Source organism: Oncorhynchus keta, unplaced genomic scaffold (assembly GCF_023373465.1).
Source record: "Oncorhynchus keta strain PuntledgeMale-10-30-2019 unplaced genomic scaffold, Oket_V2 Un_contig_4167_pilon_pilon, whole genome shotgun sequence".
NCBI classification, from domain to species: Eukaryota; Metazoa; Chordata; class Actinopteri; order Salmoniformes; family Salmonidae; genus Oncorhynchus; species Oncorhynchus keta.
The window spans coordinates 12568-36155 of NW_026287625.1; the positions used below are offsets into that span (position 1 = coordinate 12568).

The 23588-nt window shown below is 47.3% G+C and overlaps 2 long non-coding RNA genes and 1 pseudogene across 4 annotated transcripts in view; 2 read left to right on the forward strand and 1 right to left on the reverse strand.

The window, feature by feature from the left end:
- Positions 1-3323: 3323 nt before the first annotated feature.
- The window catches only part of LOC127906125 (double-strand-break repair protein rad21 homolog A-like), a 30799-nt pseudogene continuing 10534 nt past the window's right edge, over positions 3324-23588 (forward strand). Inside the window, exons 1-12 of the transcript XR_008118007.1 lie at positions 3324-3489; positions 4641-4830; positions 5368-5497; positions 5729-5828; positions 6158-6264; positions 9148-9328; positions 9374-9405; positions 10068-10190; positions 10610-10735; positions 15275-15532; positions 19094-19244; positions 22512-22645. The product of XR_008118007.1 is annotated as a double-strand-break repair protein rad21 homolog A-like (transcript). The remainder of the gene's footprint in view (positions 3490-4640; positions 4831-5367; positions 5498-5728; positions 5829-6157; positions 6265-9147; positions 9329-9373; positions 9406-10067; positions 10191-10609; positions 10736-15274; positions 15533-19093; positions 19245-22511; positions 22646-23588) is intronic.
- Positions 15551-17302, forward strand: LOC127924508 (uncharacterized). Of its 2 annotated transcripts, none has more exons than XR_008118009.1 (4): positions 15551-15678; positions 16075-16172; positions 16620-16661; positions 17236-17302. It is a non-coding gene; the product is annotated as an uncharacterized LOC127924508 (long non-coding RNA). The 2 variants fall into 2 exon arrangements; XR_008118008.1 differs by lacking the exon at positions 17236-17302 and adding an exon at positions 16935-17077.
- Positions 20656-22309, reverse strand: LOC127924509 (uncharacterized). Its single transcript, XR_008118010.1, has 3 exons — positions 21968-22309; positions 21253-21454; positions 20656-21048 (listed from the first exon to the last, which is right to left on the reverse strand). It is a non-coding gene; the product is annotated as an uncharacterized LOC127924509 (long non-coding RNA).

Genomic DNA, 23588 nt, shown 5'->3' on the forward strand with positions numbered 1-23588 from the left:
TCGAAGATGGTCTGTTGCAAGCTGCCGCGCTGAGGACACAGGTGGTCTGGTTCATGAGGTTATCTGCACAAACTCACACACACATGTCTGGGTGAGGACACACTACGTCCACAGGACACACACAAGTACCTCCTGACAGACACACACACATCACACACAACACACACACAGATGGCTACACCCTCACAGACACACACAGTGCGTGAACACTCTTTCACACTCTATTATGCTGCTGACTCTGTTCATTATCTATCCCTGATTGCCTGGTAACAAACGTTTACCACCTGCAACTTGTGAATATTTCCTACCTGGTTTACCCCTGAAATGTGACTCTTTACAGTTTCATACATATTCTCATTCCTACCTGGTACCCTGCACTGTGTCTGTACTGGGTACTAGGCAGCGCTATATAGTCTCATTACTACCTGGTACCCCTGACTGTGACTCTGTACTTGATCCCTGCACAGTGAGTCTGTACGGGTGACACCCTGGTATACAGTCTCATTATACCTGGTACTGTTCATTAAACTGTGACTTTACTCCTAGTATATAGTCTCACCTACCTGGTACCCCCTGCACTGTGACTCTGTACTCCAGGTGGTAGTCTCATTGCCACCTAGTACCCCTGCACAGTGACTCTGTACAGTCGCCTTTACTACCTGGTACCCTGCACTGTGACTCTGTACTCCTTGTATATAGTCTCATTACCAACCTGGTACCCCTGCACTGTGACTCTGTACTCCTTGTATATAGTCTCATTACTACCTGGTACCCCTGCACTGTGACTCTGTACTCCTTGTATATAGTCTCATTCCTACCTGGTACCCCTGAACCATGACTCTGTACTGGTACTCCTTGTATATAGTCTCATTACTACCTGGTAACCCTGCACAGTGACTCTGTACTCCTTGTATATAGTCTCATTACTACCTGGTACCCCTCAGCCGTGACTCTGTACTCCTTGTATATAGTCTCATTACTACCTGGTACCCCTGCACCGTGACTCTGTACTCCTTGTATATAGTCTCATTTACCTGGTACCCCTGCACTGTGACTCTGTACTCCTTGTATATAGTCTCATTACTACCTGGTACCCCTGCACTGTGACTCTGTACTCCTTGTATATAGTCTCATTACTACCTGGTACCCCTGCACTGTGACTCTGTACTGGTAGTCTGTACTGGTACCCCTGCAGTGACTCTTACTCCTTGTATATAGTCTCATTACTACCCCCTGCACTGTGACTCTGTACTCCTTGTATATAGTCTCATTACTACCTGGTACCCTGACTGTGACTCTGTACCTTGTATATAGTCTCATTACTACCTGGTACCCCTACTTGACTTGTATGGTGATTTGCATATAGTCTCATTACTACCTGTACTGACTCTGTACTCCTTGTATATGCAGCTCATTCTACCTGGTACCCCTGCCAGTGACTCTGTACAGGGCTCCTTGTATATAGTCTCATTACTACCTGGTACCCTGCACCGTGACTCTGTACTGGTACTCCTTGTATATAGTCTCATTACTACCTGGTACCCCTGCACAGTGACTCTGGCTCCTTGTATATAGTCTCATTCTACCTGGTACCCCCTGCACAGTGACTCTGGTACTCCTTGTATATAGTCTCATTACTACCTGGTACCCCTGCCGTGACTCTGTACTCCTTGTATATAGTCTCATTACTACCTGGTACCCCTGCACTTCACGCCTGTACTCCTTGTATATAGTCTCATTACTACCTGGTACCCAGCACCGTGACTGTACTCCTTGTATATAGTCTCATTACTACCTGGTACCCCTGCTCAGTGACTCTGTACTTTGTATATAGTCTCATTACTGCTGGTACCCCTGCACAGTGACTCTGTTCCTAATATAGTCTCATTTACCTGGTGCCCCTGCACTGTGACTCTGTACTCCTTGTATATAGTCTCATTACTACCTGGTACCCCTGCACCGTGACTCTCCAACTGGTACTCCTTGTATATAGTCTCATTACTACCTGGTACCCTGCACCGTGACTCTAATACTCCTTGTATATAGTCTCATTACTACCTGGTACCCCTGCACAGTGACTCTGTATCCTTGTATATAGTCTCAAACTACCTGGTACCCCTGCACCGTGACTCTTACTGGTACTCCTTGTATTTAGTCTCATTACTACCTGGTACCCCTCGTGACTCTGTACTGGTACTCTTGTATATAGTCTCATTACCCTACCTGGTACCCCTGCACCGTGACTCTGTACTGGTACTCCTTGTATATAGTCTCATTCCTACCTGGTACCCCTGCACCGTGACTCTGTACTGGTACTCCTTGTATATAGTCTCATTACTACCTGGTACCCCTGCACCGTGACTCTGTACTGGTACTCCTTGTATATAGTCTCATTACTACCTGGTACCCCTGCACAGTGACTCTGTACTGGTACTCCTTGTATATAGTCTCATTACTACCTGGTACCCCTGCACAGTGACTCTGTACTGGTACTCCTTGTATATAGTCTCATTACTACCTGGTACCCCTGCACAGTGACTCTGTACTCCTTGTATATAGTCTCATTACTACCTGGTACCCCTGCACAGTGACTCTGTACTCCTTGTATATAGTCTCATTCCTACCTGGTACCCCTGCACAGTGACTCTGTACTCCTTGTATATAGTCTCATTACTACCTGGTACCCCTGCACAGTGACTCTGTACTCCTTGTATATAGTCTCATTCCTACCTGGTACCCCTGCACAGTGACTCTGTACTCCTTGTATATAGTCTCATTCCTACCTGGTACCCCTGCACAGTGATTCTGTACTCATAATGTATATAGTCTAGATTACCTACCTGGTATCACTGCACATGACTCTGTACTCCTTGTATATAGTCTCATTCCTAGCTGGTACTTTATATAGTCCCTGCACAGTGACTCTGTACTCCTTGTATATAGTCTCATTCCTACCTGGTACCCCTGCACATTGACTCACTCCTTGTATATAGTCTCATAGCTGGTATCACTGCACAGTGATTCTGTCTCCTTGTATATAGTCTCATTGGTATCACTGCACAGTGACTCTGTACTGGGACTCCTTGTACATGTACTTTTGCCCTTTCAAGTCACGGGCCATAGACTGGTGCCCCTTGGCTAATCGAATCCGCACATTTTAAAGTCTGACTCAGGAGCAAAGCATCTCGTCCTTGAATTAATCAGATTGCATATTTTATTTTATTTTTGCAATAATCGAATTTAAACAATCTCGCCCGCTATCATTGGTCAATGCATTTGCCATTTGCAGCTGGCTGTCAACACGAGCAGACTCCTCCTTCGCCATGTTTCGGGCTGTAAACATCCTGCTGATTTTTAAAAGGACACTGAGCGGGAGGAAGTCTACTGGCGCCATCTTGACTCTTTTCATGAGTACAACAGGAAGAGACAATCGCTGGGAGTAATTGCATAATCATTGATATTTATTTTTGAAAGGGGGGGGTACAATCGGTAAGTTAAATATATTTTACTTTATGGAAAGAAAAAAAAATGATTTATGAGTTTTGTGATGAGAAATTAGCGTTGCACGCCGATGGTTTCTGTACCGGGGCCCTCCTACCAACTAGCGCGCCTGCTAACCGCTACCGGGGGGGGAAAGTGTTTGCAGTTAATGCACGCACGCTCAGCACCGTCGCTAGTTAGCGTGAAATGATGCATCTCACAATTATGATTATGCATTTATCATGCTTCTCTTCTTATTTGGTTTACTTTGATATATTTTCCGAAATTGTTGCTAGGATTTCAAGCTAGCTAACTAGCTCTCTTGCTAACTGAACGGTGAACGTGAGCTAGCATGTTAGCATGCTAGCCTAGCCATGTTCAATCAAAGCCCCAAGTAGTAGATTTTTTTTTTTCGGACAACTTTTAACTCGCAAGTCCACCAGTACTTGAACATGAGCTGCTAACTATATAAATCCCGTTTCAACCAGTACAATAATTAGCTAGCTTAAGTTATTTATTAGATTGCAAGGCAGATATTTCTGAGTATTGGTCTCCTATCATCCAAAAAGCCAATAGAGTCGTGAATGAGTCTGATCTTAAATCCAAAACTACACATTTAATTTGTTGATATTAGCTACAACTACCGCCTATTTTCATTCAATCAATCAAATTTTATTTATATAGCCCTTCGTACATCAGCTGATATCTCAAAGTGCTGTACAGAAACCCAGCCTAAAAACTCCATAGAAAGGCCAGAACCTAGGAAGAAACCTAGAGAGGAACCAGGCTATGTGGGGTGGCCAGTCCTCTTCTGGCTGTGCCGGGTGGAGATTATAACAGAACATGGCCAAGATGGTCAAATGTTCATAAATGACCAGCATGGTCGAATAATAACAAGGCAGAACAGTTGAAACTGGAGCAGCAGCACAGTCAGGTGGACTGGGGACAGCAAGGAGTCATCATGTCAGGTCGTCCTGGGGCACGGTCCTTGGGCTAAGGTCCTCAGAGAGAGAAAGAAAGAGAGAATTAGAGAGAGCATGTAGCATTTTGCATGTAGAATTTTCTTCACAAAAGCTTAGCTACCTAAACATTATGATAAAGTTGCTATTTCACATTTCATCTTAATAAAGCTTTCAAATACGTCTTTCTCTCTATTCCAGGTGCTCTTACCCCCGGTTCTTCAAGAGCTAGCAACCAACCGGGGCAATGTTCTACGCCCATTTTGTCCTGTCCAAACGTGGGCCCCTGGCCAAGATCTGGCTAGCGGCCCACTGGGACAAGAAGCTGACCAAGGCTCATGTGTTTGAATGTAACCTAGAGAGCAGTGTGGAGAGCATTATCTGCCCCAAGGTAAGCGGAGACCTGGCGAGCAGATATCATGATTCATGTCTCTGTTGAATGGACCTTACACAATGAAGACCCAGTCTGAGAAGTCAGTCTCATCCTTTTGGCTGTTCATTAGACATCCCATTGGCTAACCTTATTTCCGCATTGACCAATCCAATAGTTTCAGATCTACGTGTGGAAGAAGTAGACATGGGTCTAATGATGTAACTAGGTAGTGACCAGATTAGAACCAGGCCGATTGACTGAGACTGCATGCATGTTCCCCACATCGAGTAACATACCTTGGTAGTGACCACAGCTACTGGGTGATGCTTGCGGTTGACTGTTCTTCAGCCGATGATGATGATGTAATGTGATCTATGGGACCTGTTCAGGAGGGCACATCGTTACGCAACGTTCAAACTAGAAGTCTATTTTGTAGACCAGAAATGATTGTCAGTTAGAATAGGGAATCATATCGTCTCTCTTCATTCTGTTTCAACAGCGTTCAGAACATTTCACCACACTGAATACACCCATGGTTCTGTCTCCTCCCCCTAGGTGAAGATGGCGCTGAGGACCTCTGGTCACCTCCTGCTCGGTGTGGTGAGGATCTACAACAGGAAGGCCAAGTACCTCCTGGCTGACTGTAATGAAGCCTTCATCAAGATCAAGATGGCTTTCAGACCAGGTGCGTAGCTAGGGTGTAATGTGACTAGGAATAAGGTTAATCAACGTGGCTTTCAGACCAGGTATGTAGCTAGTGTCTTATGGGACTAGGAATAAGGTTAATCAACGTGGCTTTCAGACCAGGTACGTGACTAGGACTAAACTTGAAGAGATCAGGAGTTTGAGCGGCTGGTGATCCTAGTCTTACTGATTGTTGTTTATTTGCTCACCACTCTGTCTGGCTGCCCTCCAGGTGTGGTGGATCTGCCAGAGGAGAACAGAGAGGCTGCCTACAACGCTATCACCCTGCCGGAGGATTTCCACGACTTTGACCAACCCTTACCTGACCTTGAGTAAGTCATATATATATATATATATATATATATGGATATATATATATATAGCTGAGGATATTATATAGATAGATGTGTCTGTGGAGAAGTTCCCTCCCAATACAGCCCTACACAAGCCTCCCAGGAAGAGGACTGTTTCTAATTGTAACAGGCAACTAATGAGGATGCAAATCACCAAACAAGTATTCTCCTAATTTTAGGAGACCCCCCCCCCGTCCCTTCCTAACCAAATACAGATTGTACTCTGCTATCTGACATAAGAAACGGGTGATTGTGCAGCGCTATAACGAACTGAGTTGAAATATTGACACTGGCGGTTGTTTCCACAGCGACATAGACGTCGCCCAGCAGTTCACCCTGAACCAGAGCAGAGTGGAGGAGATCACCATGAGGGAGGAGGTGGGCAACCTCAGCCTCATGCAGGACAATGACTTTGGTAAGGAGCTGTCTGTCAATATTCCTGGCTTTTGTTCGACGTGCTCCGGTATATTTTTTGGCGACCGAGAAAGTGTGTGTATTTATTTCAACTCCCGCCTTTGGCTTGATGTCAATGTGGAGTTTACATCTCCTTCACATGGGCCGGTCAGCCACCAAGCAATTTCAGTTCTAGCCAATGAGCTTCAGCTCCTCCCATTTGCATAATATATGAGCAGAATGACTCATACCTCAATTAGCTGTGAAATCCCTAGTTTCAAAGCAAATTATTTTTTATTTTAACTTTGCCATGCCAAATTTATCCAACCCCCCACGTGGGCCAGCCCTCTAGCAATTTTAGTTCTAGCCAATGAGCTTCAGCTCCTCCCATTTGAGTGACAGCTAGCCAGAGGCCTGCCCAGCGTTATCTAGGGCGGGCTCAACGGCCCAGTGGACACAGCAGAGAGAGAGAGAGCAACGACGTTGTGCACATATCAGCACATTTGTGATGCATTATGCAAATTTTTGTTGGTCGCTTTTGGCTCGTGTACTACTTTCAGAACTACTGGCTGAAAAGTATACAGAGTACCTGAGTATCTCTTTAACTGGGTTTTTGGATCGCTGCTGAATATGCAACAGCAAGTCATGTTCATAATACACAACATTTGTATTTCCCCTGTAAAAACCAAACTGGTTCATGAATATGCAAATCTAAAACTAAGTCATACATTCTCAATGCTAACTAGATTACCTTGCTGGAGACATATTCTCATTATGCTAACTAGATTACCTAGCTGAAGACACATTCTCATAATGCTAACTAGATTACCTAGCTGGAGACACATTCTCATAATGCTAACTAGATTACCTAGCTGGAGACACATTCTCATAATGCTAACTAGATTACCTAGCTGGAGACATATTCTCATAATGCTAACTAGATTACCTAGCTGGAGACATATTCTCATAATGCTAACTAGATTACCTAGCTGGAGACATATTCTCATAATGCTAACTAGATTACCTAGCTGGAGACATTCTCATAATGCTAACTAGATTACCTAGCTGGAGACACATTCTCATGATGCTAACTAGATTACCTAGCTGGAGACACATTGTCATAATGCTAACTAGATTACCTAGCTGGAGACATATTCTCAGACACATTCTCAGGGCAATGCTAACTAGATTACCTAGCTGGAGACACATTCTCATAATGCTAACTAGATTACCTAGCTGGAGACATATTCTCAATGCTAACTAGATTACCTAGCTGGAGACGCATTCTCAGCTAATGCTAACTAGATTACCTAGCTGGAGACATTCTCATTCTCAATGCTAACTAGATTACCTAGCTGGAGACATATTCTCATAATGCTAACTAGATTACCTAGCTGGAGACATATTCTCAATGCTAACTAGATTACCTAGCTGGAGACATATTCTCAATGCTAACTAGATTACCTAGCTGGAGACATATTCTCATAATGCTAACTAGATTACCTAGCTGGAGATATTCTCAATGCTAACTAGATTACCTAGCTGGAGACATATTCATAATCAACTAGATTACCTAACCAACTAGATTACCTAGCTGGAGACATATTCTCAATGCTAACTAGATTACCTAGCTGGAGGAGACATATTCTCAATGCTAACTAGATTACCTAGCTGGAGACATATTCTCAATGCTAACTAGATTACCTAGCTGGAGACATATTCTCAATGATTTAGCTAACTAGATTACCTAGCTGGAGACATATTCTCAATGCTAACTGATTACCTAGCTGGAGACATATTCTCATATGCTAACTAGATTACCTAGCTGGAGACATATTCTCATTATGCTAACTAGATTACCTAGCTGGAGACATATTCTCATAATGCTAACTAGATTACCTAGCTGGAGGAGACATATCTCAATGCTAACTAGATTACCTAGCTAACTAGATTACCTAGCTGGAGACATATTCTCATAATGCTAACTAGATTACCTAGCTGGAGACATATTCTCGATGCTAACTAGATTACCTAGCTGGAGACATATTCTCGATGGAGCTAACTAGATTACCTAGCTGGAGACATATTCTCATTATGCTAACTAGATTACCTAGCTGGAGACATTCTCATAATGCTAACTAGATTACCTAGCTGGAGAGACATATTCTCGATGCTAACTAGATTACCTAGCTGGAGACATATTCTCGATGCTAACTAGATTACCTAGCTGGAGACACATTCTCATAATGCTAACTAGATTACCTAGCTGGAGACATATTCTCAATGCTAACTAGATTACCTAGCTGGAGACATTTCTAATGCTAACTAGATTACCTAGCTGGAGACATATTCTGCATATTATGCTAGATTACCTAGCTGGAGACACTAGATTCTCATTATGTTAACTAGATTACCTAGCTATTCTCATAATGCTAACTAGATTACCTAGCTGGAGACATATTCTCAATGCTAACTAGATTACCTAGCTGACACATTCTCTAATGCTACGAGATTACCTAGCTGGAGACATATTCTCAATGCTAACTAGATTACCTAGCTGGAGACATAGGGATGCTAACTAGATTACCTAGCTGGAGACATATTCTCGAGATTACCTAGCTGGAGACACATGCTAACTAGATTACCTAGCTCTTAGAGACATATTCTCGATGCTAACTAGATTACCTAGCTGGAGACACATTCTCATGCTAATGCTAACTAGATTACCTAGCTGGAGACATTCTCAATGCATCACTCTGCTGGAGATACATTATCATAATGCTAACTAGGTTACTTAGATTAGTTAGAATCAGACCTTCTCATGAATATTACCTTACATCCCATCTCTTTGCCATTGGCTTTCCATGTATTGTAACAACCCTCTGTGTCCCTCCTGCGCTCCCAGCTGACTTTGGCATGGATGACCGTGAGATGATGAGGGTAGAGGGAGGCTTGGCATGGATGGCTGAGATTGAAGAGGACATCATCCATGGAGCGACAGCCTCTAATCTGCTGCTGGAGGCGGAGCCGGGGCCTGCTCACCTGCCGGACAAGACCAACCACCTGGAGTAGGGAGGGAGGGGAATGTTGGGTAGGGAGGGGAGACACCATGGGCTGTCTCTGTGAGGGAGGGGAATGCTGGGTAGGGAGGGAGGAATGCTGGGCTGTCTCTGTGAGGGAGGGGAATGCTGGGTAGGGAGGGAGGGGAATGCTGGGATACCGCCCCATAGTGTTGACTGGTTCTGTGCTCTTGGGGAGGGAGGGGAATGCTGGGTAGGGAGGGAGGGGAATGCTGGGTAGGGAGGGAGGGGGAGAATGCTGGGTAGTGTTGGCTGTCTCTGGGAGGGAGGGGAATGCTGGGTAGGGAGGGAGGGGAATGCTGGGATACCGCCCCATAGTGTTGACTGTCTCTGTCTCTGTGACTGTCTCTGGGAGGGAGGGAGGGGAATGCTGGGATACCGCCCCATAGTGTTGGCTGTCTCTGTGCTCTTAGGGGGAGGAGGGGAATGCTTAGGGAGGGAGGGAATGCTGGGATACCGCCCCATAGTGTTGGCTGTCTCTGTGCTCTTAGGGAAGGGATGGATGTCTGGCATACCGCACCATAGTGTTGACTGTCTCTGTGCTCTTAGGGAGGGGGATGCTGGGATACCGCTGGGATACCGCCCCATAGTGTTGACTGTCTCTGTGCTCTAAGCTGTGTGTTTGTGTGAAGGATTAATATAGTACTATTCTAAATTCAGGGTGATGCGATGACAGCAGTCAATGTGTTATCACCCCCCAAATGGTTTGTCCCGGAGCCTGAACCGTGTTGTCTCGTTTGTCCAGTGGATAAACTACTGTCCCAGGAGGATGGGGGTGGTATCTTTGACGACCCTCCAGCCATCACAGAGAGCGTGATTCCCCCAGACCATGGAGACGATGAGGACGACTTCGACAACCTGCAGTCACGTACGTTCATTACCCAGACCGATGTGGTCATTTAAAATCTGTTGATCTTTCTCTCTTTCTGGGATAACATGTCAGTGTGTTGTTCATTGGGGTCTACCGTACCAAATACTTTCCCCAGCAGAAAACAAACACCTGTGTTCTTATTTGACAAGTTCAGGTTGTACCTCCCTGTTTCAAAACGTTTTCTCCCTACTGAACACTACCCAGATCACAAGCTTGTGTGTTTGCTTAATCGATAACAATTCACCATTAAAATGACCCAGAAGCTTGTTATTATCGACTTAACCATAACACCATTAAAACAACCTATGAACTTGTTTATTATTGATTTAACCATGACACCATTAAAACGACCTAGAAGATAATTACTGCGGTCATCACTCCTACTGTGTGCAGTAAGATGTGTTGTTGTCCCACAGCGGGTCCAGACAGTCCCGACTCCGGCCCAGTCGAGCCGCTGCCGGCCATGCAGGACCAGACGGAACAGACCACTCTGGTCCACAATGAGGAGGAGGCTTTTGCCTTGGAGCCTATCGACATCACTGGTGAGCAGCTAGAGACACAACCAAAAACACTTCTCAGCTCTACTCTGTCAACCAATAACACTTCTGTCAGAATAGTGTAGAGACACAACCAATAACACTTCTCTCAGCTCTACTCTGTCAGAATACTGGAGAAACACAACCAAAAACACTTCTCTCAGCTTGTCTGTCAACCAATGAGCAGTTCTCCTCTGTCAGAATAGTGTAGAGACACAACCAAAAACACTTCTCTCAGTTCTCATCTGTCAGAATAGTGTAGAGACACAACCAATAACACTTCTCTCAGCTCTCCTCTGTCAGAATAGTGTAGAGACACAACCAATAACACTTCTCTCAGCTCTCCTCTGTCAACCAATAACACTTCTCTCAGTTCTCCTCTGTCAGAATAGTGTAGAGACACAACCAATAACACTTCTCTCAGCTCTCCTCTGTCAACCAATAACACTTCTCTCAGCTCTCCTCTGTCAACCAATAACACTTCTCTCAGCTCTCCTCTGTCAACCAATAACACTTCTCTCAGCTCTCCTCTGTCAACCAATAACACTTCTCTCAGCTCTCCTCTGTCAACCAATAACACTTCTCTCAGCTCTCCTCTGTCAACCAATAACACTTCTCTCAGCTCTCCTCTGTCAACCAATAACACTTCTCTCAGCTCTCCTCTGTCAACCAATAACACTTCTCTCAGCTCTCCTCTGTCAACCAATAACACTTCTCTCAGCTCTCCTCTGTCAACCAACAACACTTCTCTCAGCTCTCCTCTGTCAACCAACAACACTTCTCTCAGCTCTCCTCTGTCAACCAACAACACTTCTCTCAGCTCTCCTCTGTCAACCAACAACACTTCTCTCAGCTCTCCTCTGTCAACCAAAAACACTTCTCTCAGCTCTACTCTGTCAGAATAGTGTAGAAACACAACCAAAAACACTTCTCTCAGCTCTACTCTGTCAGAATAGTGTAGAGACACAACCAATAACACTTCTCTCAGCTCTCCTCTGTCAGAATAGTGTAGAGACACAACCAATAACACTTCTCTCAGCTCTCCTCTGTCAGAATAGTGTAGAAACACAACCAACAACACTTCTCTTTCATTGACTGTTAAAATCTAAATCTGTTATAAATACAGCGCTGTGAAAAAGTATTTGCCCCCTTTTCTCATTTAAAAAAATATTGTTTTTAAAAATTTTATTATAAAATTATTTTTGTGTGCATATTTCTGATACTGAATTATCAGATCTTCAACCAAAACCTAATATTGGATAAAGGGGAACCTGAGTTCACAAATAACAAGGAAAAGATATACTTATTTTATTAATAACACATTTATGCAATACCCAATTCACCTCGTGGGTAAAAAAAAGGTAATTCCCCCCTCTTACACTCTAACTGGTTGTGCCACTTTTTAGCAGCAATGACTTCCTGTAGTTGTTGATCAGTCTGTCACATCTCTGTGGAGGAATTCTGGCCCGTTCTTCTATGCAGAACCCCTTTAACTCAGCCACATTTGTGGGATTTTCAATCGTGGAACTGCTTGTTTCAAGTCCTGCCACAACTTCTCAAATCGGGATTAGGTCTGGACTTTGACGAGGCCATTCCAAATCACAGACGGATGGCCTGACATTCTAGAACTCTCTGATACAGAGACATTCTAGAACTCTCTGATACAGAGACATTCTAGAACTCTCTGATACAGAGACATTCTAGAACTCTCTGATACAGAGACATTCTAGAACTCTCTGATACAGAGACATTCTAGAACTCTCTGATACAGAGACATTCTAGAACTCTCTGATACAGAGACATTTTAGAACTCTCTGATACAGAGACATTTTAGAACTCTCTGATACAGAGACATTTTAGAACTCTCTGATACAGAGACATTTTAGAACTCTCTGATACAGAGACATTTTAGAACTCTCTGATACAGAGACATTCTAGAACTCTCTGGTACAAAGGATAATTAATTCATGGTTCCTTCTATTAAGGCAAGTCATCCAGGTCCTGAGGCAGCAAAGCCTCCCCAAAACCATCACACTACCACCACCATGCTTGACCGTTGGTATACGTTTCTTACTGTGGAATGCAGTGTTTGGTTGAAAACGGTTAAGATGTGAAGTTTTATTGAGTTGTAAAAGGAGGCAATTACTTTTTCGCCGGGGGCGTTGTTAGTTAAAAAAATATATACTTTATTTTATTTATTTCTAAACTCAGGTTTCCTTTATCTAATATTAGGTTTTGGTTGAAAATCTGATTTACATTTCAGTATCAAAAATATGCAAACAAATCTTTCTTCCCAGCAAAGCGGTGTTGGGTACTTTTAATCTCTAGTTCTGTAAAAACACAATGAAAAACACTTCCGTTGTCTCCGCTTGTCTGGAACTAAGAGAATAACTTGAGTTTCCTCTGGAATGAAATGCTGACACAGAGTTGATTGATATTGTTGAACATTGACACCACGGGGACTTGATATTGTTGAACATTGACACCACGGGGACTTGATATTGTTGAACATTGACACCACAGGGACTTGATATTGTTGAACATTGACACCACAGGGACTTGATATTGTTGAACATTGACACCACGGGGACTTGATATTGTTGAACATTGACACCACGGGGACTTGATATTGTTGAACATTGACACCACGGGGACTTGATATTGTTGAACATTGACACCACGGGGACTTGATATTGTTGAACATTGACACCACGGGGACTTGATATTGTTGAACATTGACACCACGGGGACTTGATATTGTTGAACATTGACACCACGGGGACTTGAGATTGTTGAACATTGACACCACGGGGACTTGAGATTGTTGAACATTGACACCACGGGGACTTGAGATTGTTGAACATTGACACCACGGGGACTTGAGATTGTTGAACATTGACACCACGGGGACTTGAGATTGTTGAACATTGACACCACGGACTTGAGATTGTTGAACATTGACACCACGGACTTGAGATTGTTGAACATTGACACCACGGACTTGAGATTGTTGAACATTGACACCACGGGGACTTGAGATTGTTGAACATTGACACCACGGGGACTTGAGATTGTTGAACATTGACACCACGGGGACTTGAGATTGTTGAACATTGACACCACGGGGACTTGAGATTGTTGAACATTGACACCACGGGGACTTGAGATTGTTGAACATTGACACCACGGGGACTTGAGATTGTTGAACATTGACACCACGGGGACTTGAGATTGTTGAACATTGACACCACGGGGACTTGAGATTGTTGAACATTGACACCACGGGGACTTGAGATTGTTGAACATTGACACCACGGGGACTTGAGATTGTTGAACATTGACACCACGGGGACTTGAGATTGTTGAACATTGACACCACGGGGACTTGAGATTGTTGAACATTGACACCACGGGGACTTGAGATTGTTGAACATTGACACCACGGGGACTTGAGATTGTTGAACATTGACACCACGGGGACTTGAGATTGTTGAACATTGACACCACGGGGACTTGAGATTGTTGAACATTGACACCACGGGGACTTGAGCTTTGGAAGAATCTCTTTTTCTTTGAATGACTCCAGTCTGCGCACGAAACCTGGAAATAAACACCTGCCCCCTGCTGGCGAAGAATCACCTTCTTTATTCTGCTAACGTTTAAGCTAACCTATCAAACTTCTCGATCTGTGGCGGAAGAAACCAAATGTTAAAGAAATGGGGATTTTTGGTCATTAGTGGGAAAATAGCATCCACACTTCTGTCTAGTGAACGAGAATGACATCCACACTTCTGTCTAGTGAACGAGAATGACATCCACACTTCTCTGTCTAGTGAACGAGAATGACATCCACACTTCTGTCTAGTGAACGAGAATGACATCCACACTTCTCTGTCTAGTGAACGAGAATGACATCCACACTTCTGTCTAGTGAACGAGAATGACATCCACACTTCTGTCTAGCGAACGAGAATGACATCCACACTTCTGTCTAGCGAACGAGAATGACATCCACACTTCTGTCTAGTGTCAGAGAATGACATCCACACTTCTGTCTAGTGAACGAGAATGACATCCACACTTCTGTCTAGTGAACGAGAATGACATCCACACTTCTCTGTCTAGTGAACGAGAATGACATCCACACTTCTCTGTCTAGTGAACGAGAATGACATCCACACTTCTGTCTAGTGAACGAGAATGACATCCACACTTCTGTCTAGTGAACGAGAATGACATCCACACTTCTGTCTAGTGAACGAGAATGACATCCACACTTCTGTCTAGTGGACGAGAATGACATCCACACTTCTGTCTAGTGGACGAGAATGACATCCACACTTCTGTCTAGTGTCAGAGAATGACATCCACACTTCTGTCTAGTGTCAGAGAATGACATCCACACTTCTGTCTAGTGTCAGAGAATGACATCCACACTTCTGTCTAGTGTACGAGAATGACATCCACACTTCTGTCTAGTGTCCGAGAATGACATCCACACTTCTGTCTAGTGTCAGAGAATGACATCCACACTTCTCTGTCCAGTGAAAGAGACCAAGGCGAAGAGGAAGAGGAAGCTGATTGTCGACAACCTGAAAGAGCTGGACAGTAAGTCGATCCGCGCCCAGCTCAGCGACTACTCGGACATCGTGACCACGTTGGACAAGAAGCTGGCTCTCTCTCCACCTGAAGGTAAGAGACCGGAGAAGCTGAGCCGCTCTGCAAATGTGGAAAGAGACCGGAGGAGTGGAGAAACTCTTCTCTCTCCCCGCACAGCCGCTCTGGAACGGCAAACTGCTGAAGGTAAGAGACCGGAGGAGTGGAGAAACTCTTCTCTCTCCCCGCACAGCCGCTCTGGAACGGCAAACTGCTGAAGGTAAGAGACCGGAGGAGTGGAGAAACTCTTCTCTCTCCCCGCACAGCCGCTCTGGAACGGCAAACTGCTGAAGGTAAGAGACAGGAGGAGTGGAGAAACTCTTCTCTCTCCCCGCACAGCCGCTCTGGAACGGCAAACTGCTGAAGGTAAGAGACCGGAGGAGTGGAGAAACTCTTCTCTCCCCGCACAGCCGCTCTGGAACGCAAACTGCTGAAGGTAAGAGACAGGAGGAGTGGAGAGCCGCTCTGGAACGGCAAACTGCTGAAGGTAAGAGACAGGAGGAGTGGAGAAACTCTTCTCTCTCCCCGCACAGCCGCTCTGGAACGGCAAACTGCTGAAGGTAAGAGACAGGAGGAGTGGAGAAACTCTTCTCTCTCCCCGCACAGCCGCTCTGGAACGGCAAACTGCTGAAGGTAAGAGACAGGAGGAGATCAACGCACAGCCGCTCTGGAACAGCAAACTGCTGAAGGTAAGAGACAGGAGGAGATCAACGCACAGCCGCTCTGGAACAGCAAACTGCTGAAGGTAAGAGACAGGAGGAGATCAACGCACAGCAAACTGCTGAAGGTAAGAGACAGGAGGAGATCAACGCACACAGCAAACTGCTGAAGGTAAGAGACGGAGGAGGAGATCAACCACAGCAAACTGCTGTAAGAGACAGGAGGAGATCAACGCACAGCAAACTGCTGAAGGTAAGAGACAGGAGGAGATCAACGCAGCCGCTCAGCAAACTGCTGAAGGTAAGAGACAGGAGGAGATCAACGCACAGCGCTCTGGAACAGCAAACTGCTGAAGGTAAGAGACAGGAGGAGATCAACGCACAGCCGCTCTGGAAGCAAACTGCTGAAGGTAAGAGACAGGAGGAGATCAACGCACAGCCGCTCTGGAACGGCAAACTGCTGAAGGTAAGAGACAGGAGGAGATCAACGAGCCGCTCTGGAACAGCAAACTGCTGAAGGTAAGAGACAGGAGGAGATCAACGCACAGCCGCTCTGGAACAGCAAACTGCTGAAGGTAAGAGACAGGAGGAGATCAACTCACAGCAAACTGCTGAAGGTAAGAGACAGGAGGAGATCACAGCCGCTCTGGAACAGCAAACTGCTGAAGGTAAGAGACAGGAGGAGATCACTCAACAGATCAACGCACAGCCGCTCTGGAACAGCAAACTGCTGAAGGTAAGAGACAGGAGGAGATCAACGCACAGCCGCTCTGGAACGGCAAACTGCTGAAGGTAAGAGACAGGAGGAGATCAACGCACAGCCGCTCTGGAACGGCAAACTGCTGAAGGTAAGAGACAGGAGGAGATCAACACACAGCAAACTGCTGAAGGTAAGAGACAGGAGGAGATCAACGCACAGCAAACTGCTGAAGGTAAGAGACAGGAGGAGATCAACACACAGCAAACTGTTGAAGGTAAGAGACAGGAGGAGATCAACTCACAGCAAACTGTTGAAGGTAAGAGACAGGAGGAGATCAACGCTCACAGCAAACTGCTGAAGGTAAGAGACAGGAGGAGATCAACAGCCGCTCACAGCAAACTGCTGAAGGTAAGAGACAGGAGGAGATCAACGCACAGCAAACTGCTGAAGGTCAGAGACAGGAGGAATGACAGCACAGCAAACTGCTGAAGGTAAGAGACAGGAGGAGATCAACGCACAGCAAACTGCTGAAGGTAAGAGACAGGAGGAGATCAACGCTCACAGCAAACTGCTGAAGGTAAGAGACAGGAGGAGATCAACACACAGCCGTAAGAACAGATCAACACAGCAAACGCTGAAGGTACACAGACAGGAGGAGATCAACGTGAACACACACACTGACACACACTGCACAACAGACGGACATCACACACACAGCACACACTGAACACAGAGTGACAGGAGGAGATCAACGACAGCACACACTGAAGGTAACACAGACGTGACACACACACACTGAACAGAGACAGAGATGACACACACACACACTCACACACACAGACGAGGAACACACACACTGCTGAAGGTAAGAGACACACACACAGAGACTTCTGTCTACACACACACACAGCACACTGCTGAACAGAGACAGGAGTGCACACACACTTCACACACAGCACAAGACTGCTGACACACACACACACACAGGAGACACAGAGACGACATCACACACACACACACACAGAGACGTGCACAACACACACACACACACAGAGACGTGAACACACACACACACACACACACAGAGACGTGAACACACACACACACACACAGAGACGTGAACACACACTCACACACACACACAGACGTGAACACACACACACACACACAGACAGACGTGAACACACACACACACACGGAACAATGGCGTTTTGAAGTGCAGTTACTGACTAAGATGAAACCATTTTATTTTTCAGCTTGTTTCTCACAGGTATAGATGAGTCTAGACTGCTGAATCGGCTTTAGACTGGAGGGGTGGACACTCTTTAGTCTGGAGGGTGGACAGGCTGCAGAGACGTGCACTGCTTTAGTCACACACACAGGGGTGGACAGGCAAACTGCTGAAGAGGACAGGGGGTGGACACACTCTTTAGTCTGGAGGGGGTGCACAGCCGCTCTGGTCTGGGGGTGGACAGGCTAAGAGTCTGGAGGGGTGGACAAACTGCTTTAGTCACAGGGGTGGACAGGCTGCTTTAGAGACTGGAGGGGTGGACAGGCTGCTTTAGTCTGGAGGCTCACACAGGTAAGGACTTTAGTCTGGAGGGTGAAACTCTTTAGTCACACAGCTGGGGTGGACAGGCAAACTGCTTTAGTCTGGACCGGGGGTGGACAGGCTGCTTTAGTCTGGAGGGGTGGACAACTGCTTTAGTCTGAGAGGGGTGGACAGGCTGCTTTAGTCTCCCCGAGGTGGTGGACAGGCTGCTTTAGTCTGGAGGGGGTGGACAGGCTGCTTTAGTCTGGAGGGGTGGACAGGCTGCTTTAGTCTGGAGGGGGTGGACAGGCTCTTTAGTCTGGAGGGGTGGACAGGCTGCTTTAGTCTGGAGGGGGTGGACAGGCTGCTTTAGTCTGGAGGGGTGGACAGGCTGCTTTAGTCTGGAGGGGTGGACAGGCTGCTTTAGTCTGGAGGGGTGGACAGGCTGCTTTAGTCTGGAGGGGTGGACAGGCTGCTTTAGTCTAGTCTCTGGAGGGGGTGGACAGGCTGCTTTAGTCTGGATGGAGGGGTGGACAGGCTCTTTAGTCTGGATGGGAGACACGCTGCTTTAGTCTGGATGGAGGGGTGGACAGGCTGCTTTAGTCTGGTGGAGGGGTGGACAGGCTGGAGTCTGGATGGGTGGACAGGCTGCTTTAGTCTGGATGGGGGTGGAAACTGCTTTAGTCTGGATGGAGGGGGTGGACAGGCTGCTTTAGTCTGGATGGAGGGGGTGGACGTGTCGGAGATCTCATTAACTGTCCCTCTGGGACACCTGAAGTTGAATGTGTTTTTAACTGAAATATGTCCTGTGTTGTCAGATGTTTACGCGCTGCCTGACTCCCCTGGTGCCGGATGAGATGAGGAAGAGGAGGAAGGGAGGAGAGGCTGATAGTCTGGATGAGTTCCTGAAGGACCTGGAGAACCCCGAGGTGCCCAGAGAGGAGGCTCTGTCTGGCAGGGACGTTATTGGTAAGTTACCTTCAGCCTCCCACCCCTCATATACTAACCCCAGAGAGGAGGCTGTCTCACCCCTCATATACTAACCCCAGAGAGGAGGCTGTCTCACCCCTCATATACTAACCCCAGAGAGGAGGCTGTCTCACCCCTCATATACTAACCCCAGAGAGGAGGCTGTCTCACCCCTCATACTAACCCCAGAGATGAGGCTGTCTCCCTGTCTCACCCCTCATACTAACCCCAGAGAGGAGGCTGTCCCACCCCTCATATACTAACCCCAGAGAGGAGGCTGTCTCACCCCTCATATACTAACCCCAGAGAGGAGGCTTTCTCCCTAGGAGACAGCTCACCCCTCATATACTAACCCCAGAGAGGAGGCTGTCCCACCCCTCATATACTAACCCCAGAGAGGAGGCTGTCTCACCCCTCATATACTAACCCCAGAGAGGAGGCTGTCTCACCCCTCATATACTAACCCCAGAGAGGAGGCTGTCTCACCCCTCATATACTAACCCCAGAGAGGAGGCTGTCTCACCCCTCATATACTAACCCCAGAGAGGAGGCTGTCTCACCCCTCATATACTAACCCCAGAGAGGAGGCTGTCTCACCCTTCATATACTAACCCCAGAGAGGAGGCTGTCCCACCCCTCATATACTAACCCCAGAGAGGAGGCTGTCTCACCCCTCATATACTAACCCCAGAGAGGAGGCTGTCTCACCCCTCATATACTAACCCCAGAGAGGAGGCTGTCTCACCCCTCATCTACTAACCCCAGAGAGGAGGCTGTCTCACCCCTCATATACTAACCCCAGAGAGGAGGCTGTCTCACCCCTCATATACTAACCCCAGAGAGGAGGCTGTCTCACCCCTCATATACTAACCCCAGAGAGGAGGCTGTCTCCCTGTCTCACCCCTCATATACTAACCCCAGAGAGGAGGCTGTCTCACCCCTCATATACTAACCCCAGAGAGGAGGCTGTCTCACCCCTCATATACTAACCCCAGAGAGGAGGCTGTCTCACCCCTCATATACTAACCCCAGAGAGGAGGCTGTCTAACCCCTCATATACTAACCCCAGAGAGGAGGCTGTCTCCCTGTCTCACCCCTCATATACTAACCCCAGAGAGGAGGCTGTCTCACCCCTCATATACTAACCCCAGAGAGGAGGCTGTCTAACCCCTCATATACTAACCCCAGAGAGGAGGCTGTCTCCCTGTCTCACCCCTCATATACTAACCCCAGAGAGGAGGCTGTCTCACCCCTCATATACTAACCCCAGAGAGGAGGCTGTCTCACCCCTCACCAACCCTGTCTCTCTCTCCTCAGACCAGGCCTGTCATTATCAAACCAACCCTGTGTCTCTCTCTCTCTCCTCAGACCAGACCTGTCATTATCAAACCAACCCTGTGTCTCTCTCTCCTCAGACCAGGCCTGTCATTATCAAACCAACCCTGTGTCTCTCTCTCTCTCCTCAGACCAGACCTGTCATTATCAAACCAACCCTGTGTCTCTCTCTCCTCAGACCTGTCATTATCAAACCAACCCTGTGTCTCTCTCTCTCCTCAGACCAGACCTGTCATTATCAAACCAACCCTGTCTCTCTCTCTCTCCTCAGACCAGGCCTGTCATTATCAAACCAACCCTGTGTCTCTCTCTCTCTCCTCAGACCAGACCTGTCATTATCAAACCAACCCTGTCTCTCTCTCTCTCCTCAGACCAGACCTGTCATTATCAAACCAACCCTGTGTCTCTCTCTCTCCTCAGACCAGACCTGACATTATCAAACCAACCCTGTGTCTCTCTCTCCTCAGACCTGTCATTATCAAACCAACCCTGTGTCTCTCTCTCTCCTCAGACCAGACCTGTCATTATCAAACCAACCCTGTGTCTCTCTCTCTCTCTCTCCTCAGACCAGACCTGACATTATCAAACCAACCCTGTGTCTCTCTCTCCTCAGACCAGACCTGACATTATCAAACCAACCCTGTGTCTCTCTCTCTCTCTCCTCAGACCTGACCTGTCATTATCAAACCAACCCTGTGTCTCTCTCTCTCTCCTCAGACCAGACCTGTCATTATCAAACCAACCCTGTCTCTCTCTCTCTCTCTCCTCAGACCAGACCTGACATTATCAAACCAACCCTGTGTCTCTCTCTCTCCTCAGACCAGACCTCACATTATCAAACCAACCCTGTGTCTCTCTCTCTCCTCAGACCAGACCTGACATTATCAAACCAACCCTGTGTCTCTCTCTCCTCAGACCTGTCATTATCAAACCAACCCTGTGTCTCTCTCTCTCCTCAGACCAGACCTGACATTATCAAACCAACCCTGTGTCTCTCTCTCTCCTCAGACCTGTCATTATCAAACCAACCCTGTGTCTCTCTCTCTCCTCAGACCAGACCTGTCATTATCAAACCAACCCTGTGTCTCTCTCTCTCTCCTCAGACCAGACCTGACATTATCAAACCAACCCTGTGTCTCTCTCTCCTCAGACCAGACCTGTCATTATCAAACCAACCCTGTGTCTCTCTCTCCTCAGACCAGGCCTGTCATTATCAAACCAACCCTGTCTGTCTCTCTCTCTCTCTCCTCAGACCAGACCTGACATTATCAAACCAACCCTGTGTCTCTCTCTCCTCAGACCTGTCATTATCAAACCAACCCTGTGTCTCTCTCTCTCCTCAGACCAGACCTGTCATTGTCAAACCAACCCTGTCGCTCTCTCCAGACCTGTCATTATCAAACCAACCCTGTCGCTCTCTCCAGACCTGTCATTACCAAACCAACCCTGTCTCTCTCTCCTCAGACCAGACCTGTCATTATCAAACCAACCCTGTGTCTCTCTCTCTCTCCTCAGACCAGACCTGTCATTATCAAACCATCCCTGTGTCTCTCTCTCTCTCCTCAGACCTGTCATTATCAAACCAACCCTGTGTCTCTCTCTCTCTCCTCAGACCAGACCTGTCATTATCAAACCAACCCTGTGTCTCTCTCTCTCTCCTCAGACCAGACCTGTCATTATCAAACCAACCCTGTCTCTCTCCTCAGACCAGACCTGTCATTATCAAACCAACCCTGTCTCTCTCCTCAGACCTGTCATTATCAAACCAACCCTGTCTCTCTCTCCTCAGACCAGACCTGTCATTATCAAACCAACCCTGTCTCTCTCTCTCTCCTCAGACCAGACCTGTCCTTATCAAACCAACCCTGTGTCTCTCTCTCTCCTCAGACCAGACCTGTCATTATCAAACCAACCCTGTCTCTCTCTCCTCAGACCAGACCATCATGGAGGAACCCAGTATGCTGCAGGCCTCAGCCATGGAGGGAAGTAGGACGACCCTGGATGAGTCTGTCATGCCGCCACCGTCCACCCCACACGGACTCAAACACAAGGAGGCTGGCCTGCCCGTGAGTACTGCTGCTTTCATTCAGGGGGCTGGCCTGCCCGTGAGTACTGCTGCTTTCATTCAGGGGGCTGGCCTGCCCGTGAGTACTGCTGCTTTCATTCAGGGGGCTGGCCTGCCTGAGTACTGCTGCTTTCATTCAGGAGGCTGGCCTGCCTGAGTACTGCTGCTTTCATTCAGGAGGCTGGCCTGCCTGAGTACTGCTGCTTTCATTCAGGAGGCTGGCCTGCCTGAGTACTGCTGCTTTCATTCAGGAGGCTGGCCTGCCTGAGTACTGCTGCTTTCATTCGGGGGGCAGGCCTGCCTAAGTACTGCTGCTTTCATTCAGGGGGCTGGCCTGCCTGAGTACTGCTGCTTTCATTCAGGAGGCTGGCCTGCCCGTGAGTACTGCTGCTTTCATTCAGGGGCTGGCCTGCCCGTGAGTACTGCTGCTTTCATTCAGGAGGCTGGCCTGCCCGTGAGTACTGCTGCTTTCATTCAGGGGGCTGGCCTGCCCGTGAGTACTGCTGCTTTCATTCAGGGGGCTGGCCTGCCCGTGAGTACTGCTGCTTTCATTCAGGAGGCTGGCCTGCCCGTGAGTACTGCTGCTTTCATTCAGGAGGCTGGCCTGCCCGTGAGTACTGCTGCTTTCATTCAGGGGCTGGCCTGCCCGTGAGTACTGCTGCTTTCATTCAGGGGGCTGGCCTGCCCGTGAGTACTGCTGCTTTCATTCAGGGGGCTGGCCTGCCCGTGAGTACTGCTGCTTTCATTCAGGAGGCTGGCCTGCCCGTGAGTACTGCTGCTTTCATTCAGGGGGCTGGCCTGCCTGAGTACTGCTGCTTTCATTCAGGGGCTGGCCTGCCTGAGTACTGCTGCTTTCATTCAGGAGGCTGGCCTGCCTGAGTACTGCTGCTTTCATTCAGGAGGCTGGCCTGCCTGTGAGTACTGCTGCTTTCATTCAGGGGGCT